We start from the raw sequence: 16,841 nt of genomic DNA on the forward strand, positions 1-16,841 counted from the left end.
TCCAAAGTAATTATCGAACACATAGATCGTGTTCGGATCCACAAGATAATTTTCACATTTCATTGTAGGGAACATAGCGTAAATCTGATCTGCTAGCAATCTTCGTACGCCATGTCCTTGCATCCTGGCCTGGTCCAACACAAACCGATGTTTCTCTCCCCACCTCGACTCGCGCTGCGAGGCGGTTTTATTGGCACGTCCTGCTAAAGCAGAGATCGTGTTCCTCTTATTACGGGATTTTCCAGCAATATGGGCATGCGTGACCCCACGACGACCGTTGGTATGACCCCGTGTATTTTTGGATAAGTCTCAAGCGGTCACGCTGAGGACTCTTGATATTCACCCCCTTTGTAAAGGGATCGAGGCCTGTGCCTCTTTTCCACCTCCCCTGCACCTTCTCGCACCTCGAGCTCCAACACCCAAGACCTAAGCTCCAACACCCCATATCCTCCAATATGTCCGGATCCAACCCCAAAGGACAGTGGGTGGCCTCCTCGATCCAAGAGGAGGACATTACGAGGCTTAGGGAGGTCGGATACCTGACCGCCGATATCCAGCACATGCTTCCTGCTCCAAGGCAGGTTATCCCTACACCGGAGCCCAATGAGAGCATTGTGTTTGTCCCTCACTTCCTCCGCGGCCTGGGCCTTACCCTCGACCCCTTTGTGAGGGGGCTCATGTTCTACTATGGGTTGGATTTTCATGATCTGGCTCCGGACGCTATCCTCCATATCTCGTCGTTCATTATTATGTGCGAGGCTTTTCTCCACGTCACCCCACACTTCGGCTTATGGCTCAAGACCTTCAATGTGAAGCCGAAGATGATCGAGGGGCGACATGCGGAGTGCAAAGGTGCTATAATAAGCAGGAACGCCGATGCCCCATGGCCAGAGGGTTCTTTCCCGGAAATATCCGATGTGTGGCAATGGAGGTGGTTTTATGTTACAACTCCCAGAGGCACAAAGTGGGTAGCCGCCCCCAAGTTCCGTTCGGGCCCTCCATCACAGTTGGCGTCATGGACCGATGTAGAACGGAATTGGGGGCCCACCAGTGATGTTCCAATACTGCAGAGCCATATCCGAGAGCTTATCGAGAGGGACATAAATCTTGTCAGCATAATTCAAGTAATGCTAATCCGCGGATGTTGTCATGCAAACGTCGGCCTCTCCGGATGTTGGAGTTCAATTCGGAGGGTCCGCGGACTATTAAGCACTTCTTCGGCTTGAAGCTCGAAGGGATGTGTAAATTATTCTTAGGACCACAAGTAAAGTGTCCGGACACCAGCGAGGATGCAGGCCTAAGCTGCAATCGCCTAGATACCCAAGTAAGTAACCTTAAAGCCGGACACTCTGTTTATATTTTCCATAACCATTGTTCTGAAAAACCCTCCATGGCCAGGAATGGCACAACAAGGCGGAGAGAATCAGGTGTCCTGCGCCACTTCCTGAAGGCTCGCGGGTCCAACCGTTGCCACGATGCTTGGCTTGGTGCTTAGCAAAATGCCCTCATGGAAAGGCGAAGGAATGGGCAGCGAAGCCGAACTTCACACACTACGCATCCGGACCGGGGGAATTGATTTCTCCCCAAAGGAAGATAGTCGGGGAGGGGAATCCGAGGCAACCTCCCCGCGCAGGAAGAAAAGGGCCGCCTCCAAAGACTTGGAGACGGAGATGCCCAAACAGGGGAAGAAAGTGTCCCTAGGGGGCTCTGTCTCGACGGACGTTCTCACCATGTCACGCCCGCCAACGGGCCAGCCCTCGACCGAGCTGTAAGTTAATTACTATTCTGAGGGTACTGCATTTCTCCGAGATCAAAAACCAGGATTCGTCTTTTGCAGTACGGCTAGCAGCTCTCCTTAACAGAGTTCGTCTTCGGGGGATCTTCCTCCGGAGATGATGGAGAGAGAGACCCCACCCACCTCTCCGCCTCATGAAGCGGGCGACACTGAGGTGTCGTCATGGAGGAGTCCGGATCTGCCGAAGCCGGAGGCCAATACTTCAGTCGCCCTGAGCCCGGAGCGTTTGGCTCCCATGGGGGCGATGAGAAGGGTCCGGCACAGTTCGATGCCCGACCGGACGTACTGACAGGTCTTCTGGAGCGAGTTGCGCTCTCGGCGGAGCACCGCTCATTAATGAGCGTGGTGCTTAAGAAGATTTCATACGCTACAAGCGGTTTGAATGAGGCATTTACGAGCCTACTCAGAGGCTTTGAGGTATGTAGTAAAAAATGCACTATTTTTTGGCTGTGAGGCACGCGCTAGGTGTGCTCCATATGGATAGTAGCCCCTGAGACTCTGGTTGCCCGCCATAGGCGGCAAACGGGGGATCATATAGTAATGGTTGTGCTGTACATGTGCGCAGGTATCTAAGGATCCGGCAGCCGACCAGTCTATTGAAGTTGCCGAACTAACGAGGCAGATCGGATCTATCGATGTCGATATCACGCTGGTGATCAAACGGCTGGACGAGTCATAGGGTATGTGCTCTGCTTCCCTTATTATGTTGTATAGGAAAATGTGAGAGGGGCATAATATTAATGCAATGTGTTTGTACTGCAGATGGTACTGCTGCTGTGGAGGCCCTGAGGCGGAACTTGCTCAGGCCAAGGAACAAGCTCGGGCTAGCAATGTGGCTGCCCTAAAGGCGCCCAAAGAATTGAGAGCCGAACAGGCTGCTCATCACCGAAGCGAGGAAAAGATAGCCGAAATGGCTGTGGAGTTAAAAAATGCCGCTGACCGGTATGTACTCCTTGAAAAGGAGAATAAGGCTAGCTCGGCCGAGCTAGACAAGGCACTTAATGCCACCAAGGAGATGCGGACCGATATCTGGGGTATGCGGGAGGAGCTCCAACAGGCCGACAAAATCGTGGCTGGGGGCTCCTACTTACTGCGGACGAAGTTTTTGGATCCGAAGTATGCTCCCCTGGATGGACGCTGGAGTCCGACCGACGCATATGCGGACTTGGGGAATAGTACAGCTGACGCTGCCAAGTTCTTCGAGGATCAAGGTGATAAGGAAGTGGAGAAGCTTTTCTGGTCGCAATTCAATGCTCCCACTCACCCGCTGCTGTTAAATGAGAAGATGGCTGCTGTGGCGGAGCTTCACAGGTTGTCCGGGCTTGCAATGCGGTCTGTAATAGACCATCTTTGGCCGAAGGGGCCTAAGCCGGACAACTACTTTGGTTTGGTGCAACAATTCCTTGGGGTCGTGCCTCGAATCGATGCCATGAGGAGGTCGGCGTGCATAGAAGGTGCACGAATGGCTCTTGCCCGCGTTAAAGCCTATTGGACGGATATGGAGGCCACCATTGTAGCGACCCAGGATCCGGCGAGAGGCCAATATCCGGCCGAGCACTACTTGGCGCAGGTCACAGAAGGTGCCCGGTTAATAGAGGTGCAGTGCTCGAAGAATGTCTTGTTCGAGTGATAAATCAAATCATTGTAAAACAATGTTTATTTTGATTATGAGGCTATATTATACTTTTTGCCTGAAAAGATGATTGTGTCCCCTGTGCGGCCGTTTTTATATATGTATATAAGTAATTCAAAAGTTAGCAGTCGTTGGCTTCATCCCCCACGCATACAATGCGGGGGTGTTCGCGAAAAATATGCTTAATCACACTTGATCCAATGTCTTGGTCCATTAAGGAGGTGATCGCACGTCAAACTAGGCAACTGGACTATATAGTTGTAACACTTTTGCTTAGCCATGGGAGTCTAAAGGTGGGGCTACTATGTAGCCCCTGGTACCTTCGCGTGCATCCGAATACGGGAGCATATGTACATGGCCGGGAAACGGCCCTTCGTTAATGCGGAGGAATCCTAAAGATTCCGGTGAGTCTTCGAGTGGTTGAACAGTCTCTCGCTGCATCATGACAGTCAGTTTTTGACTTTCTCTACTGAGGTGCTCATCCGGAATAACCAGGGCACAATCGCAGTAGTTCTCCTTTGGCCGCCTTAGCAGATAATAACGGAATGTAAGGCGGCAAACCCAGGAGCCGGGCAAACCCAACATTTGACCAAAGACATGATTCGGAGCTCATGCATATATGGCCAAACTCGTGACACCGAACACTCCCGAAGGTATTCGGGCTTTATAACAGAAGATGGGCTCAAGAATGCCCATTCATTATAAACCCTGTGTTTCCAGGTACGTGCGGTAATCTGTCGTGGCGAAATGCCAATAACGACAGTATCCTCTATGGGTATGGAACCCATGGGATGGTTAAACAACAAGAGGCAATAGAAAAGGTTTACACAGGGGCTTAATCTAAAAAGAAATCTATTGAACGGGGCCCTGCTGCATGTCTGCGCCTTTGTCTCCGTTGTGTCGTATCCTGGAAGGGTATCGCGCGACCGTTGCCTGTGGAAAAAGGAAAACTCGTAGGAGAGTACAACGTAAGTAAGCGATGGATAGTAAAAGTGTAAGATGTTGGCCTGCCAATAAGGTTGAGCCAAGTGTGGGGCTGTATTAAATATTTATAGCCCCTGGTGTCCGCTATGGGATTACATATACGGTGCCCTAGTTTAATTTTATCCGGGCTACCGGACTCGTCTAACCGTGTTTGTGGTCTTAATGACCAGTCATGTTTTCTGATATTGGAGGCCGCTTATAGCCCGGCCGCCAGGGTCGTCGCATGTTCCTCTGTGCGTGAAGAGCGCTCTGTGGTTCCGCTAACGATGATGACGCCACGTGGACCGGGCATCTTGAGTGTAAGGTAGCCATAGTGTGGCAATGCGTTCAAGCGGGCGAAGGCCGTTCTTCCAAGCAGTGCATGATAGCCGCTTTGGAAGGGTGCAATGGTGAAGAGTAGTTCTTCGCTTCTGGAGTTGCCTGGGGAGCCAAATGTTACCTCCAGTACGACGAAGCCCCTGCCTTAGGCTTCAATGCCTGGTATCACCCCTTCAAAGGTGGTGTTGCTTTGGATAATTCTGAATGGGTTTATACTCATCATGCGGACAGTGTCCTCGTATATTAGATTGAGACTACTGTCATCGTCCATGAGGACACGGGTGAGACGGTATCCGTTGATTATTGGGTCAAGCACCAAGGCCTCTGATCCTCCATGCCGAATACTAGTTCAGTCGTCCGTGTGATCGAAGGTGATCGGATAAGACGTCCAGTAGTTAGATGTGGGTACGATGGGCTCTATATCGTGCGCGTCTCTGAGCGCGCGTTCGTGCCCTATCGTGGATGTGTGAGTCGCGTGGATCATGTTTACTGTTTAACCTCTGGCGGGAATTTTTTCTGTCCCCCAGTGTTCGGCTGGCGAGGTTCATCCTCGTCTTCACTTGGAGTTTCCCTCCCCTTGTGTTCGGCTTTTAATTTGTTGGCCTGCTTGAAGACCCAGCATTCTCTATGTGTGTGGTTCGCAGGTTTCTCCGGGGTTCCATGAATTTGGCACAGTCTGTCTAGGACTCTGTTCAGACCGGACGGTCCCTCTTTACTGCCTTTAAATGGCTTCTTTTGCTGATCAGGTTGAGAGCCCCTGAATCCGCCATTGACCATTGTGTTGTCCGGGCTCTCTTCCTTGTTTTGGCGTCTGTGTTTATTATGTCGTGGCTTCCCATTGCCATCCCTTATTTCGGATGTGTTGGGGTCACTGGTTCCTTTACGGGCTAGCCAGCTATCTTCACCTGCGCAAAAGCGGGTCATAAGGCTTGTTAAGGCTGCCATTGTCCTTGGCTTTTCTTGGCCGAGGTGTCTGGCGAGCCATTCGTCGCGAATGCTGTGTTTGAATGCCGCTAAGGCTTCGGCGTCCGGACAATCGGCAATTTGATTCTTCTTAGTGAGGAATTTGTTCCAAAGCTTGCGGGTGGACTCTCCGGGCTGTTGAATTATGTGACTTAGATCGTCCGCATCCGGAGGCCGGACATAAGTCCCTTGAAAATTGGCCCTGAAAGCGTCCTCGAGTTCCTCCCAACTCCTAATTGAATTTTTGGGGAGGCTTTTCAACCAGTGTTGAGCTAGTCCCTTCAACTTGAGGGGAAGGTATTTGATGGCGTGGAGGTCATCCCCACGAGTCATGTGAATATGCAGGATAAAATCCTCGATCCAGACCCCTGGGTTTGTCGTTCCGTCGTATGCCTCTATGTTCACAGGTTTGAAACCTTGTGGGAATTCATGGTCCAGTACTTCTTCAGTGAAGCACAGGGAGTGAGCAGCCCCTCTATATCTGGATGCATTGTGGCATGCAGTTGGCTGTTGCTGTGTCCGGAGCTTATTCCGAACTGGTATTTGGTTTGTATGATCGTTCTGGTGACCATAGTCCCTTGCCGGGGTGTGTCCTTTAGATCCGTAGATGGACCTGGCCGCACCGGCTTGCTTATCCAGATGCTCACGTAGATCGTGCGCGGTGTTAGTAGCCATTCTGTTGCGGTTGTGAAGCGGTACGTCTGGTCTCCTGGTCGTATTATTCTTTGGTGGAACGGCCTCGTCGTCGAATTCTGGCAGTAGCTTGCATTTGGGATAGCTCTTTGTATGGCGATCATCGCCATATCTTTCTTCGGTGTCTAGCACTTTATTCCATCTGCGATTGAGCGTTTCCTATGCGGCTTTGACCCGTTGCTTCTACTTCTTTAGACTTCTCGCTGTGGCCATAAGATTTCTGTGGAGGTTATCTCGTTCCACGCGTTCTTCCAGAATGATGAATGCATCATCGTCTGGACTGTGTTCTTGTCCTGGGGTGGTTTGATGGACTCGTCCCTCTGGATCATTGTGATCGGACGTCTGCTCCGAACTCGGTTCGGCGTGACATGGCACATCATGCTCCATCGCTGGGTCCATGTGGTTGTTATTGCCATCGGAGTTTGCTGGTATGTCGATCCTTCTTGTGCTCTTGTCGCTATTTTTACTGTTGCTGGACTTTGAGCGGCGTCTGCACCGCCGTTTTGGCTTTTGCCCGGGGGTTTTATCTTCCGGATTGCCGATGTCGTCCTCCTTGGGCGTATCCACCATGTATATATCGTGTGACGAGGTGGCCATCCACCGCCCTACGAGCAGTGGCTCCTGTACTTCTCCTACATCGTCGTCCAAACTGTCGATGTCTTTGGAGTCGAAGTCAAGCACGTCGGTTAAATCATTGACCGTGGCAATGAAGTGGGTGGTGGGTGGGCAGCGAATTCCTTCGTCGCCTGCTTCCCACTCAAGCCGGGCATAGTTCGTCCCAGAGCCTCCTGACAAAGAGAGGGACTTTAATGAGTTCATCATGTCGCCAAAGGGCGAGTGCTGGAAGATGTCCGCAGAGGTAAACTCCATTACCGGAGCCCAACCTGGCTCGAGGGTGTGCGGACCGGAACCAACAACCGGATACGAGTCCGGGGGCCCGGGGTTACAGGCCTCCACAGAGGTGGGACCTGTGTTCGGCTCTTCCGTCGATGAGTGTGCGGCCTGCGGGGCGGGGTCCACCCCTCCGTCCTTAGGCAACGCAACCTGCTCCGGATTTAGATCCGAGGCTTTTACTGAAGGGGTGATATCCCGAGCATCGTCCGACGGCAGGTCTAAGCCGTGCTCATCGTGACTATTCGGTGCTCCTAGCGCAGGCCCAAATCCGTCGAAGATCAAGTCTCTGCGAATATTCGCCGTCTAGTTCAAGTTTCCGAACCTGGCCTGGTGGCCAGGGGCGTAGCTATCGATCTGCTCCAGATGGCCAAGCAAATTGGCCCGTAGTGCTAAGCCGCCGAACACGAAGATCTATCCGGGGAGAAAAGCCTCCCCTGGACCGTGTTGTTGACGATTGAACGCGCCATCAGACCCTGTAGCGACGACACAGAGGAACTCTCAATGAAAGCACCAATGTTGGTGTCAAAACCGGCGGATCTCAAGTAGGGGGTCCCGATCTGTGCGTCTTAGGCTGATGGTAACAAGAAGCAAGGGACACAATGTTTACCCAGGTTCGGGCCCTCTCGATGGAGGTAAAACCCTACTTCCTGCTTGATTAGTATTGAAGATATGGGTAGTACAAGAGTAGATCTACCACAAGATCGTAGAGGCTAAACCCTAAGAGCTAGCCTATGATGGTATGATTGTAATTATCATCGTCCTTCTAAGGACCAACCTCTCCAGTTTATATAGACACCAGAGAGGGCTAGGGTTTACACGGAGTCGGTTACAAGGAAGGAAACACAATATCCGGATCATCAGGCTTGCCTTCCACGCAAAGGAGAGTCCCATCCGGACACGGGTTGGAGTCTTGAGTCTTGTATCTCACGCTTCAATAGTCCGGACGATGTATACAATCCGGCTGTCTGGATACCCCCTAATCCAGGACTCCCTCAGTCGCTGGTACTAGTTTTGTGCTGCAGTTTGATGAGTGGAAAAAGAAGGAGCCGCAAGGCACGCCGTTAACTCAGATTTGGGTTCGTTTCTCAAGGGCGCCATCTGCTCCCCTGTACAGCTTTTTGGTTACGTGGAGCCTAGGTTCTTTGATTGGCAAGACTGAGCAGGTGGATATGCAGTTCACACGTGCTCACGGGGTGGCGCGTTTACTTGTCAGTGTTGCTAACATTGAGTTCCTGCCGGATGTGGTGCCTTGGACGCATGGCGGCGTTCTGTATCAGTTGGATGTCGAGTATGAGGATCCTAACCTTTTCCGGGAGTTTGAGGATGATAATCCTATGGACACCTCCGAGGGGGAAGGTGCAGCGGGGAACCTGGATGATAGTGCTAAGAGTAATGATGATAAGGCCAAGGGGCCTTCGGGTCCGTCTGATTCTGGTGACACTGCTCCTGATAGGTCAACAGGCACTTTCCAATGAGTACGTTGCAGCTTGGTTCCTTGGGGGCTTTCTCGGCACCTCCTAGGATATGGTGTGATCGAGTTGATCCAGTGGGCCCCATGGTACGACCATGTGTGTCTGCGCCTGTTGGGGTGGGAGGCGCCGAGGGGCAGGAGGCCCCTCCCTCTTCTCCTCCTCCTCCTCCTGTTATGGAGGAGGTGGCTGCGGTGGTGGTCTCGGCTGGAGGTGGTGGGCAGGTGGCCCGGCGCTCCACATCTCCATCCTCGTCGGTGCCGAGGGCAAGCTCGGTGGCTTCGCTCCCTCCCACGAGGCTGGCCGTTTTCGGAGGGGTGTGCATGCAGGAGAACACCGCACCCCTTCCTACCAGGCCGCTTCCTGCCACGGAGGGCGGGTTGGGTGGCGTGGCCGTACAGACGCCCCACTCCTTGGATCGCCCCCCTAGGCTGGCTTCGTCGGTCTCGGGTCCGTCGGCCGCCCCGGCTCTCGGCGGGACTCCCCTGGAGATGCCGCGGGAGGTGTCGTCGTCTTTAGGTGTGGCGCCGGAGGTCCCAGGATGGGTTACCGCTGTTGGGGGTAGGGCAGGAGGCCCTCCCCCTAGCAGTGCTTCACGCGAGGTGGTCATCGCTTTTGGTGGGATTCCGGATCCTGTCTCTAAGGGGAGGCGGATCAACGGTATGCTGCAGGAGTAGCCGGACGTTCATGACATGCAGCTGAGGTGTGCTATGAGGGCAGCCAAGCTGCGTGACATCGAGATCTCCACCGGTATGTTTGTTAATAAATCAAATTCAGTTTTGCATTTTACCAATGATGAGATTGTTCATAATGCAAATCAACTAGGGGTTTCACTTGGTAGTAATGACATGGAGATCATTAAGTCAGTTAATGACATTCTTGATTTAGAAGCAGAGAGGGCTTTGGAAATGATTCGTAACATAGCTGCCGTTAAACCCATGAATGAGTCGGACATTGATGCCCTTGGGGTCAGGGTTCTTGATGGTTTGTGTGCCCATCTTGACCCTGTGTTGCCTAAGACGGAGGAGGAGGAAGGATTTGGTTCTCCTGAGACCTCTAACCATGTAGATGAGTCGTTGGTGATTGCGGCTGAGCCCGAGTGTGGTGACCGGCCTGAAGATCGCATTAAGCCTAAGCGAACTTGGAAAAGGAAGGTTTATCCAGTGTCGGCGGTGCGTAGAAGTGCTAGGATCCGTTCCTCTAAAAAATGTCATGATGAAATATGAGAGGCATTTTCTGGAATAGCAGAGGTCTTAAAGACTTGGCTAAAAGAAGGTTTCTAGCGGATGCTTCTCTTGAACATCATTTGGATTTTATTGCTTTGTTGGAGACTAGAAGAGACAACTTCACCCCCCCAATTTCTTAGCACTTTATCGGGGGGGTGATTTCGACTGGCATTGTCTCCCTCCGCGAGGAAGATCCGGTGAGGTTTTACTTGGGGTTAAGTGTGACTCTTTGGAAGTTCGGAGTGTAGTTATGGGAGATTTTGCGGTAAAGTTTAGGGTCAGAACTAAGGCAAATGGGTTTGATTGGGCTTTGGTGGCGGTTTATGGCATCGCGCAACCAGAACTCAAACCAGACTTCTTGGTCGATCTGGTCCGTGTTTGCGGTAACGAGTAGCTCTCTATCTTAGTGGGGGGTGATTTCAACATTATTCGAAGAAGGGAGGAAAAGAATAATGAGAATTTTAATGGCAGATGGTCATTTATGTTCAATACCATCATTGAGAGCTTGGATCTCAGAGAGATAGAGCTCTCGGGTAGGAAATTCACTTGGGCTAACTCGTTACCAATCCCGACTTTTGAGAAGCTAGACCGTGTCTTAGCTAGCGTCGAATGGGAATAGAAGTTTCCCCTGGTAACAGTGCAGGCGCTGACACGAGGTATCTCGGATCACACGCCGTTACTAGTTGACTCGGGGGCTCAAACCATGTGGGTAACAAGAATATTTTCTCATTTGAACTTGCCTGGTTTGAAAGAGAAGGGTTTCTCGACCTGTTAGCTAGAGAATGGGCTAAAGACTCAGGAGGAAGGTCACCTATTGAAAGATGGCAATGCAAGATTCGCCATCTACGTAGGTTCCTTCGTGGATGGGCTAAGCATACGCATGGGATTTATAAGGCTGAGAAGGAACAACTCCTTCTACTTATTCAGACCCTAGAAGTAAAAGCTAAAACTTCTATTTTAGATACCAGTGAGCTGGAAACTAAGATGGAGGCTGAGCTGCGGCTGAAAGATCTCCTCCGCGCGAAGGAATTGAAGTGGGCGCTGCGAGCCAAGGTTCGCAAAATTGTCCAAGGGGAGGATAACACTCAATTCTTTCATATGATTGCTAATGGAAAGCATCGTAAGAAGAGGATTTTCCAATTAGAACAAGACGAAGGGATGATAGTTGGTTAAGAAAATCTGAAAGTTTACATTACCAACTATTATAAGCAGTAGCTTGGACCTCCGGAAGAGAATTTTGTATCCTTAGATGAGTCAAGGGTTGAGGATGTTCCTCAACTTGGGACTGACGAGAATGAGATTTTGACTGCTCCTTTTACGGAGAAAGAGGTGTTTGAGGCCATCGCACAAATGAAAAATAATAAGGCTCCAGGTCCGGATGGGTTTCCGCCGGAGTTCTATAAAAAATGTTGGCACTTTATTAAGGGGGGCCTGATTTCGATGTTCCATGAGCTTTTTGCTGGACAGCTTCAATTGTTTAAGCTGAATTTTGGAACGTTAACTCTACTTCCTAAGAAGTCGCATTGAGCAGTTCAGGCGTATATGTCTTCTTAATGTTAGTTTTAAAATTTTCACCAAGGTTGGGACGAACAGACTTACGCAGATTGCGCATTCTGTGGTGCAACCGTCCTAGACTGCTTTCATGCCAGATAGAAACATCCTTGAAGGGGTTATCGTCTTGCATGAAACGCTCCATGAGATTCACTCAAAAAAAACTAGATGGCGTTGTTTTTAAAGTGGATTTTGAAAAAGCATACGATAAAGTTAAATGACCTTTCCTTCAACAGGCTTTGCGTATGAAAGGATTTGATCCGACCTGGAGAAACCATATAGAATCATTTACGCAAAAAGGGAGTGTGGAGATTAAAGTGAATGATGACATAGGTCACTACTTCCAGACACACAAAGGGTTAAGGCAAGGGGATCCAATGTCACCGATCCTATTCAACATAGTGGTAGATATGCTGACCATTTTAATAGGACGGGCTAAGGATGCGGGGTAGGTAGGTGGCCTTGTTCCGCATTTAGTTGATGGAGGTATCTCCATCCTTCAGTATGCTGATGATATTATCATCTTCATGGAGCACGACTTGGTGAAAGCGAGAAACATGAAGCTCGTGTTATGCTTATTTGAACAATTGACCGGGTTAAAAATTAACTTCCACAAGAGCGAATTGTTCTGTTTTGGAAGAGCTAATGATGACCAGGCAGCTTATAAACAACTGCTCGGATGTGAATTGAGAACGTTACCGTTCACGTACTTAGGTATACCCATTCATCATCGTAAGCTGACTAACAGAGAGTGGAAATGCATTGAGGATCGTTTTGAGAAGAAACTGAGTTGTTGGAAAGGGAAGCTCATGTCATATGGAGGGTGATTAATTTTGATTAATTCGGTCCTCACAAGTATGCCTATGTTTCTCCTATCCTTTTTCGAGGTCCCGGTGGGAGTTAGGAAGAGGCTAGATTTCTATCGATCACGATTCTTTTGACAGAGTGATGAGCTTAAGCAAAAGTATAGCATTGCTAAATAGGATATCATCTGTAGGCCGAAGGACCAAGGGGGTCTAGGTATTGAACATTTGGAAGTCAAAAACAGATGTCTCCTTAGCAAGTGGTTGTTCAAACTTTCGTCCGAGACGGAGGCCACTTGGGCTCAGATATTGCGAAATAAGTATCTTCACTCTAAAACCTTGTCCCAGGTGACAGCGAGGCCGACTGACTCACCATTTTGAAAAGGCTTGATGAGAGTCGAATCACTCTTTTTCAATAGGACAAGGTTCTTAGTCGGAAATGGAGCTGCTACGAGGTTCTGGGAGGATACGTGGCTTGGGGAGACTCCCCTTGCGCTTCAATATCCTACTTTGTATAACGTTGTTCAACGTAGAGATGCCTACCTTGCAACAGTTTTACAATCCACTCCCCTAAATATTCATTTTCGGAGGACGCTAGTGGGAAATCGTTGGGAGGCCTGGCTTCATCTTGTGAGAAGATTGATGGATGTCCAATTGTCTCAGCAGCCAGATCAGTTGTGTTGGAAACTTACTAAGAACGGCGAGTTCTCGGTCAAATCCATGTATCTGGATGTTATTAACTCTAGCGTGATTCCTTCCTCGAAGCACGTTTGGAAAGTGAAGGTACCTTTGAGAATCAAAGTGTTCATGTGGTTTGTGCATAATTATTTTGACTAAGGATAATTTGGCAAAAGTAACTGGGTGGGTTCTGCAAGATGTAGTTTTTGCGACCATAACGAAACTATCAAACACCTCTTTCTTGATTGTCCGCTGGCCAAGATTCTGTGGCGGTCGATTCATATTGCTTTTAATATTAATCCGCCTAGTTCTATCAACACGTTATTTGGGACGTGGCTCGATGGGATTCATTCAGATACAGCGAGGCACATTCGTGTAGGCGTGTGTGCTTTATTATGGGCAGTCTGGAACTGTAGAAATGATTTGGTCATTAACAGAAGAACAAACATTCACTTTTTGCCAGCCGGTTGTGGCTTTGTCTTTTTGTTTGGCTCTTGTGATCAGTTGTTTACTTCCTATTACGAGACCTGGAGACTATTGCTGGATATTTTAATTATTAAGACGAGCCGTATGCATCTTTCTGATGCAGAGGCTGGGGTAAACCCCCTTTTCGAAAAAATATATTATCAAGAGATGTTTTTTAATTGTTCCTCGATTGGATAAATGTAACTTCCTTCTATCCTTGAATGAGCTCACTAATTTGAGAGCAGAGGTATGAATTTCACCAGACATCATGTTGCCGATGACTTTTCTTTTAAAGTGTGCTACTCTTGCTCATCTTGCCTAAGGTAAGTTAAGTGTAGTGTACATCCAATGCATGAACTCTGTCAGGATATGATTATTTTTAAACCTCAAGATTTTGATCCCAGGTCTCTTTCTTAAAAAAATCTGCAGATAAAGTCCAAAGCCAGTTCCAATCATTCCCACTAGCTTTTTTTATTTTCTAGAACAGATATCACTATATCAATTCCTTGGATCACCCATTTTGATGCAAGACATAAAGTGCACTAGGCGGAAAGTCAAAACTTATTGTTAGAACTTATCTGGTATGTCTTACCCTACCGACTCATGTAATGTTACCCATTAAGGAGCTGGTAAGACCTTCATCCACTTGAAAAATGAAATGTTGGAACCTTTCTTGGAAGAATCGACCCCAACAATGGTAAACCTAAATAGGTTTGGGGGAAAGAAACAACCCTCACACATTTGGGTATGAAAATCAGCATGTAGCCGAGAGACACCATAGGACTACATAATTTATTCTCGAGGAGTATGTGTCAGGTTTGTTTCACTCGATAAATGCCTAGAGGATAGAATGGTTGATCCAACATGGAGTCATCCCGTGAATATCTAGAATATGGAACACCATTAGGCATGCGTAGCAATTTTCATTGCTTTCATGATACTTCATATTCCTAAACTAGGCCTCATGGTCTTCCTCTTTTGTTCTCTAATTACGACCCTTCGAACCAATGAATGATAGGAGTAGAAGGATGCATATTGTTGGGGGCGTACATTCTCCTACTTGAGTGGGTGAGAATGGATGTGGCAATACACATACATACATGGATGCAAACATGCACGACATTGAAGGCGTGTTTGAAGGTTGGCCCATCGCATTATACTATTTATTATAAGTATTTCATGTTAGAAATTACTTTTGGATACGATCTCATGGTTCATCTTAACTTGTATTAAGTGTGGCTTCCGTGCTTCTATCGTGAATGATTGGCACTATCTCGTCCATACATATTGGATGGACTCGTCGGTGTGTTGTACCAGCTAGAGAGAGAGAGAGAGAGAGAGAGAGATTTGTTGATGAGGGAGTTGCTTTTATCTATCTGAACTCATTAGAACTCGGACCACGGAAGGAGACACAAGCCACATTTTTTATCCACTATGAACACTCGTGACCAATTCGCATGAACACATTATGATTGGCGACTTGCACCTAATGTGTCTCCTGTTTATTCCATTTTTTGGTGACTATAATTCAATGATATGTTGTTGCCTAACCTAAGAAAAACAAGACAAATAGACTAGCTAGCTTGATTACAACTCGGATACAATGAAATAAATGACCTAAAATATTCCTACTACACATACATGTTTGGATGATTCCTCGAATCACCTCTCGATCCTAACCTTTGAATCCAAACCACATCTTCACATATATTGTGCCATATATTGGTAAATGGTAAGCATATAGCCTCATGCAGGAACTCAAGTTAATTAGTGCACATCCATCTTCAGTTGGCCTTCATATTGTCGTCGAGATGGACAAACAACTTTGACATGACTAACATCATGGGCGGAGCCAGGATTTGAACATGAGGGGGGCGAGAGAAAAAATGATCGTTCAAGAGACGCGTCACAAGAATATAGTCTGAAAATATGGCACTTATATGAATGTCCCGCCATATATTTCTGTAATGTAAAGAAAAAATATACATTTCTTTTAGTTCAATTTTTGCTGTACACGGACCATGGTCGAACATGTTGATTATCCAATCGTATGAAAAATAAATACTCATATATTGGAGTCGATGATGCTATCATGTATGGCTGATAAGGGCCCTCAGAAATAGAGAAGACATGCAAACATTAAACGAAAGGTGAAATTGGATGTACAATTTGAAATCTTATTGCATCCAATTAGTGAATCGAGCCTTTGACTTGTAGCAATGGTACCAATTCACTTAGAAATAGTCCTATAATCTCTAATGTGTAATTGATCTAATAACTTATTCTTTGAGCAAAAGAGGGGTTTCCCCTCTGATTTCATATATTGACCAAACACGAATAGAGAATATCATCCAGCTCAGGCGAGGTAAATCTCCAAGCAAACAAAGATCCAAAGCGACAGGAAATATTACAAACTAGGCCATCTAGCAGCCACCGACTTCCAGACTACAAACTACTCCAAGATAGTAGCTTGCGGTTGTATGATGGCATACCTTGAAGTGGAGGTACGAATGTATGATTCCAAGATTGATCCGTGAAGCAGCTGACCTGCCGCGGATTCGATCGTCGGAGTGGTTTTCAATTTTAGCGAGAGGGGCAGGCAGAGCCGCGAGGCGGCGGCGAAAAAGGATGCACGAAGCCACGAACGAAAGGAAACCGTCAATCTGGACGAAGCTACTAAATCTGAACGGCTGCACATTAGGAATTCCTATTTTCGTGGTGGGTACGACTCAGCGATTCTGTAGTACTGGGCCTTTGGACTGGAATGTCATGCCATTAATATACGCTAGTACCTACGAAAAATCACAGGGGGACGAGGCGATGGGGGGGTTTGACCCCTGCTCGCACCCCCCTATCTCCGCCCCTGACTAACATAACACATACATTTGTGTCATGCAAACTCTAATGGCACTGAAATAACGACATATATGTTAACCTTGTTATAGCCCCTTCATCATAGCAACCATGGGTCATGGCCACCCATACCCGCCTTGGCAAGATGAAGAAAAGAGAGGAGCTATTGCGGAAAGATTCTATCATGGCAATTCAGGTTTCATGTAAAGCTATCACAGAGAACTGAACCGAGATACGTCCGAGCATCTCAGTTGTTCGATTGAGAGCGTCACACCGTTTAGTAGCCACCGAAGAATTCTCCGGTGTTCTGAATAGTCACACATTCATTAGTCGGGGTAGAACTAGGCCACTTACCTGGGTTGTGCCTCAGACAACTCTGCGTTAAATTGCGCATGTGGAATCAACGAGGATTTCTCACATGTATGTTGATGTCCAAGAACTATCCAATGATTCCAAGCACTTTGACATTTGTGGGATCTTTTATCATACATTTTCTAATTTAGAACTCTCCACTTT

This window comes from Triticum dicoccoides, chromosome 3B (genome assembly GCF_002162155.2).
Source record: "Triticum dicoccoides isolate Atlit2015 ecotype Zavitan chromosome 3B, WEW_v2.0, whole genome shotgun sequence".
Classification (NCBI taxonomy): domain Eukaryota; kingdom Viridiplantae; phylum Streptophyta; class Magnoliopsida; order Poales; family Poaceae; genus Triticum; species Triticum dicoccoides.